This window comes from Arctopsyche grandis, chromosome 2 (genome assembly GCF_051622035.1).
Source record: "Arctopsyche grandis isolate Sample6627 chromosome 2, ASM5162203v2, whole genome shotgun sequence".
Classification (NCBI taxonomy): Eukaryota; Metazoa; Arthropoda; class Insecta; order Trichoptera; family Hydropsychidae; genus Arctopsyche; species Arctopsyche grandis.
Window position 1 is genome coordinate 21,802,472 of NC_135356.1, and position 7,510 is coordinate 21,809,981.

The following is a 7,510-nucleotide window of genomic DNA, read 5'->3' on the forward strand; positions in this document are numbered from 1 at the left end:
TTATAAGAATTGTAAATAGGTTTTTGGGCTCTTTTTCCTATTATGCTTTACATTAACATTAGAATAATATAATACTGTGATTACTAACAAAATTAAATTCAAATTGTAAAATAGAAAATGATCAGTAGATCAGTAGCTATTAAAATAGATATAAGATGTATTGTGAACATAATTTCGTAATAATAAAAAGCATTTAAAAATGAAAATATGTACTAGAGAGCTCAAATTTATCTTTGTTTGTTGGTTTGCTGTCGTTTGTGAGATATGAGGGCTTAAAAATATGCAATTCTTACATTTTTTTTGGCTTTTGCAGTTCTTAACTAAAAAACCGAGTATTGCTGTGCCAAAAGTGAGTATTGGAAACAATAGTCAGATGTTTTTTCATTTGATTGTAATTTTTTATTGCTTTAGAATATGTATAAATAATCATCTAGCGAATTTAATAAGTTGTGATGTCATGGTGAGGGTCTCTACGATATTTTCAAAAACATGACAAAAATGAAGTCAAAAACGTGATTTTTTGTTGCTGTGTTACCAGGCAAATTTTAAAAGTCAAAATATTTTTCACCTTCAGCCGAATTTGTACAGATATAATTTATATGAATTTATAACATTATTATTATATTATAAATTTGAAATTATATTGGAGACAAATGAGGATAGGTTGACAATTTGTTTGGAACCATTTTAGCAATGAAATCAGATACAAAGATAGTTGGCAAAAGTGGAATTTTATTTAATTCTCATATAAAGACAATTTAATATATTATCCATATTAATTCAATTCAGATTTGTGTAAATACTAGTTTTAGAGAGCTTTAAGCTCGCAATTTTACCGATTTAAAATTCAGCACACTTCCAATTAACCCTTTTAAACGAAAACAAAAAATAGTGGCCAAAACACTATCCCAATAAACATGTTTCAATAGAAAATCCTCAATATAAAATAGTATTAATAGTGGGAAAAAATCCCAAGTGAAAATACGTACTTTTAACTTGAACTGGACGACTACTTAGAAAGATTTTAAAACTGAAAAGTACTACAAATGAAAGTAAAAATACCCTATAGATTCCAATATTTATTTTGAATAGAAAATTGACAGATTTTGAGACATCGTACGAACAACACCAAGATATAGAAACATCGCGCGATTTAAAAAAACACATATATTTCCGAATTTTGATCTAATCAACATTTTTTATTACCAGATTCGTTTTCACTGGGCATAGATATATAGGAAAAGTCATATTTCGTCTCTGAACCATTTTTCGTGTCGAACAGTGTAATTCTAATTATGGAAAATTAGTAACACATCGCGATAAAATATTGATGGCTACAAAGTTACACGCGTGTAATGAAATCAGGCCACAGAAGTCACACTCACGCCAGATGAAACTCTAAACTAATTCAAACTTGACACTCCGCAAACACGTACGTTTGTTAGAAACAAAAACCGACCGAATGATCAAATTAGCAGTCTCCGACAAGTGCGTCGTCGATTTTAATTTCACTCAATTTGTACACGGTTACCCTTCACAGGTGCTGTCAAATATGCACTTTGGACCAGAGCTACGATAACAAACGATCTCTTACGTTTCATCACACCGATTCCTCATCTGTTCTTCCAGGAAGGGCATCTTTGCGAATTAATTGGTGTCGACAAAGGAGGTAGTGATGTGAGAGCTCACGCGTCAGCGGAGAGATCGTCTTTACTCCTTACTCTCATCCTAATTTTCACCCACCACCCACCCACTCATCGACTGGAAATCCACCCCCCGAAAACACTCGCCTTCTATCATTTATTTGGCCTTTGCGAACAAAGAAAAATACCACAATGAAAGTTTTGCATCAGATACGGTCCGAGGTCTTAGACAGTCGCGGCTAACCTTTTTAAAGTACGTCTACATTTTCTACTCTTATATACGAATATACAGAGTGAATCAGAATGGAACAATTTGTTTTATTAGTGACTTTCAAATCACTGAAATATATAGTTGAAAGAAACTCAACGTTCACTTCTAATAATAGCTGTTCAAGCCAATATAAGTATATCGAATATTTATTTTTTTATATTCCTATATATGTATGTATGTACATACCTTCAAGTGCCATGACAGTTAATTCTAAATTTATGGCTAACTGTGTTTACAAACACATTATAGCAGCAGGATAGCCCAGTGGTGTAACGCTTTCAACTGAGTGGTCACGGGTTCATTCCCTGGCCCAGTGCTGCTGGCCAGACCTTGGATATATGACTCCAGGTTGATCGTTTCTTGTCAGAGTTGCCAATTTATCTGATTGTATTGAAACGGTTCCAACAAATTGCCTGCCCTATCTGTCGCAAAATTCGAGTTCACAGGATCTCGAATTTGCTGATATATAAAAATGCTGTAAAAATGTTTGTCAAATTTATCCATAAATGTCTCTATGATGCTATGTAAAATTGCTCTATAAAATGTTTATCGATGTTTATAATTGGCCAGGAAGGCCAGTAATTAAATATTTCATTAAAAAATGGAATAAAATTTTCGATTGCGGTCAGATTTAATCCACGACCTTTCTACTAATATAGATATTTATTTCATATTTAGAATGACACAACTATGTAATGCGATTTTTTTATAAAAGTTTTCAAAAAGTATTTCAAACAATCAACGAAAGCTACTCGAGAAAGATATATAAGAATATAAGAATAAAATAAGAATATTTCAACGAATTTGTGTCTAATGTGTAACTACTGCCAATTTAAAATGAAAAGAATTCATGGAATTTTTCTCTAAAATACAATCTGAAACAGTGGATTCAATATTTGATATTACAAACTTCGTGAGTCGTTAGGGCCAAAAAGAAATGAAAAACTACCGCTTCTTCTCAATAATGAAGCACGTATTGAATCAAAGTAAACGAGAGTTTAAATACAAAGAACTTTCAGAGTAGCAGTCTCTTACTACGTCACACTTTAAAAACGCACGTATGAGTGGAATTAATGGATTAAAGTCCACAACGAAGAGTGACGTAACAATGGTCAAGATAAAAATCAAAATTAAAATACTTTCAATTAACTCGAGGAAGAGTGAAGACGTGAAAAAAATACATGCCTAAACTATGACAGGCTAAAATTTACCGCCTGGAGCGCCTACGTTGATATATTTTCGGTGTATTGACATAAGTTTGACAATGACCGATAACGGTGATTCCCATATTTGATGAAATGTAGGAGAAACTTGTCGAAATAATAAAATAAAATTTACAATGACATTCACACTTGGAGTCTACTTAGGCATGCCGTACCGTACGAGTCTGTGTGTATCCGCCTTTATGGTACGATAGAGCATCAGACGTCAAATTACCAACCAAAATTTTATGAAAATAATTAGTGACCGTTTGTCTTATTTTATTTATTTACTAGTGTTGTGCCCGTTGATTTCAACGGGTGGCTTCAGAAAGAAATTGATACACGAATTAAAATATAGTTATATGTTATATATAAATATAGTGTAAGGTAATTTATAGGCGCGCGCGCTTATTAAAACGCTCCCTGTTCGTCCGCGTCGAAATGATGAATGGCTGTGTGTGTGTGTGTTTCTTCGTGGATGTGTATGTGTGTGGGTTACCACGCAACGTATCTGACGCTGACGTCACCCGTCGCTCAGCATGACGTCGCTAGGCGCTCAATATCAGGAGCACATGTCAGACGCTCTACACTCCTCCTCGACACGATCGGTCGTGACGCCACATCCCTATGCTTAACGTATACTCCTGATATTCTAAAATTAGTATTTTTGAAATCTCCACGCGTCTCTCTATACTTGTCACATACCCACATATATACCCAAACACATACTCAAATACATACATCGCGTCCGTTTTTATATATTTGACCATTTGATATACACATACATACAATTTAAATCGTATAATCACTGATGTGAAACATAATCTTGCACTATAACTTGTTGGCTTAGGTTTGGTATAACATACAATGTATGTGTTGAATATTGATTCATTAATATGTATTTATTTTATTTTATTTATTCAATCGACTATGCACACTCGTCTAATAGTTTACTCCAACGTAACACATACAGATTAATAATTATTTATTAATTATTTAAATAGGTATGTATATACCCATTTATTAAACACGAAATCTTTTTTCGCAGCATTTTCTGATCAGCGAAAATCAAGATGCTGAATGACAGGGTTGCCAATATGAATGTATTGGAAATATTTATGATTGCAATGTTTGAAAATAGTTAACATGGTGTGAATGGGTCAAAAATTGATTGCCTTCCCTAGTTTAAGATAAATCTCGAAGGTTTATATTATCTTATATCTTTATTTCAGAAGCGTTGAAGTTGGAATATAAATAAAATGAAAAGGAGTGAATTGAATTAAATAATGGAAATATATATACATACATACATCGAGTCTGTCTTTGCGAAAGTCAATACCGGAATCACCTTTCAAAAAGTCGTTGCGATTTAATAAATATTATATTATAATTACTATTCATATATAATTATACTCGTATGAAAGGAAAGTAATACGTTCTCGGGACATTCGGTTAATAATGGAGGCAATTCTTCTTTTGTGAATGTTTGTATTCGAATTTTTGGCAAACGCTTGCTATAATATATGGCCGCCATATACTATCGCGCTTTTATTTATCATCACGTTTTTTTCTTCATTATTATTATTTCGCTTTATTTTTTTAACGATGTTGACACCGCGGAAGAATAGTCGCGCTTGTTTGTTAATAGTTCGCCTCTCTCGCCACTTATTTATTATTATTATCTTTATTATTATGAAGCTTGCGAAACGGAAAAAATTAATAATTTATGTGCGAAGAAAACGACCCGTCCAGGGTTATTATTAATGTGCACCACTCCGAACACGACTTTCATAAAGATAAGTCGACATCTTTTGACTTATCGAAAACTGCTGTTTTATCTATCACTACATGAGCCGTTATTTTTGAAAGTGGCGGAAGTCCAATTTAAAATTCCAAAAGAGTTATTACTCTTTGATTTAATTCTAAAATTGTTATCGCTTCTTTTAATTCAATATATCCATAATCTCAAAAAAGCAGAATAAACGTACAACATGCCACCAGTATTTTTACTTTATCTATGTACATACGTAGTAACGATATATGAAGATTTGTGACCATGCGAAAATTCGAATTCGAGATTTTGACTGATTCGAAATCAGAATCGATCACTAATAACGTTTTCATGATCCATAAAAAATGAGTGTGTATCGGTGTATTTGGGGATTTTTTGAACTTTTTACATTGATTTTATTATTTACTTGTTGTTTTACTAGGCTTCGCTCAGTATTTGTAATATAAACAGCGTAAAAATAGCGAATCTAATAGTAAATATTCATTTGTTTTTTTATTTAATTTATATGAATCGAAAAAAATATAACATTCAACCAATTGAATTGTCGTCATAGAAACTTTGTTTGTTTACGAAGTTTCCAACCAAAGATACAAACTTACAAAGTCTGTTTCGAAATTATATATTATATTAGATATATTATTGATATGGATGACGTAGATTGCACTATTCTCTCTATCGTCTGGGATAAAAAATTTATTATTATTGTTATTCTCAATGGTAATACGCGTAGTTCCTAGAACAGTTGGGGTTTTATGTCCTTAATAACTATGTACTTGGTAGGAATCATACTTTGATGATTGTACCGCCTGCCTGCACAGTTCTTTATAGGATGACTTCTATTCTAAGAGCAATCCGATTGCTTAGTGAAATCGTTGCTGCCGTGCCTGAATAAAATATTTTCCACCTCAGTGAGTATTTTTACCGATTTGTCTGGTAGCCTGCACTCATCACTATTTTCATAATTGGATGTGATATGTGTATGAGTGGATGTGATTGGGCCTCACGGGAATATTTTGTATTCATGGCTGGTTCTTGGACATATTATACATACGTATACATATGAATATATTAAATATTACTATTTAAATACTATTATATGGTTTGTGACTACTTCTATTATTATTTAAACTTTTTATTATAATTTTTTTATGAATAATTAATATAATTTTTCTTTCTTCTATGTTATATTTTCAACTATTGTGGCGAATTTAGATTTCCTATATTGCCACAATGGTTCAAACTTTAAATAAATGTAAACATCATTAGATGATTGCATAAGTTAGTACCCGTTTTCGGTTCAAAAATGCTTTCTGCTATATATGAAAATCGAGCACCAACTTATGCAATCATCTGATATATTTCATATTGAGACATTTTTTGGATGTAGAAATATGTACGACCTTTGGATTAGTGCAGTTCGATATAAATTAAAACACTGAATATGTATGCATTTATAATAATAATTTGATCGGGCACGTATTTGTGCTTTAGTAGGTAAAGTAACTTTTAACCAAGTTTATTAAATCAATCAATTTTTTTTCAAAAATTTGATATTGCTATTAAATTGAAAATACACGATAATTACTGCGATGACGTTTTTGTGTTTGAAATGTTTCGCGGGAAGTTGTTAAGACTGCGAGCTTTCACCTCTTCGTGAAAAGCTTTCACGTTGGAAAGCTTGTTTCCGGTGATGTCACAATGCTATGTGCATATAATGCCACTTTAGCACTCATCGGATGCAGAAAATGCGCACGTCAAAACCAACATTAGAGTAATGACTCGTAATACATTATGATGTCAATATGCATTGCATATAATGATAGTCATAAATCATTTGAGGTACTTAAAAAGATACTTTTTAAGTTACATATTACAAACAAAATGTTTAGTTTTTAAAATCTCGAATGTTGGATATCACAATATTGATCAATTAATACAAATTGATATTCCAACAAACAACATTATAAAATTATTGTATGTATAAAAGTTTCAATCTAATTCATTGAGATAAAATAATCCAAAAGAAAAAGATAAAAAATCAGGACACCTACATATAAAGGGAGGCAATGATAATTCATCTGTAGAATTACTATTAAGAGTGTATCAATAATTAATAATGAAAAATAAAATGGATTATTATAATATAATATATACCCTACATACTAATTTGTATATACATATTTATTTGTATGTAGGGTATGTAGGGTATACATTTATTTGTATTTAGTGTATATATTTATTATAATATAATTCTTGTACTTTATTTTTATTGTATTCAATCAGTCACGCACACTCGTAAAAGATTACGCCGATGCGACGAGTATGCTCTACAGATTAAAAATTATTATTAATTATTTATAATGTATATTATTAATTATATATTTATATTAAACGCGATATCTATTATGAATTATATCAGAGAGCGCGGAGCAGTGGAGTAACGAGTTTTTGCACAAAGCAAGAGCGGAGCCGGAGCACGAACATTTTTAGTGCTCCACTGCTCCGATATTTTGTTTTTATGAATTGGAATTTCTTTCAAAATTTAAAAATTAAATGAATGATTTTTTTAAATTTGTTTTTCAATTTATTATTAATTCAATAT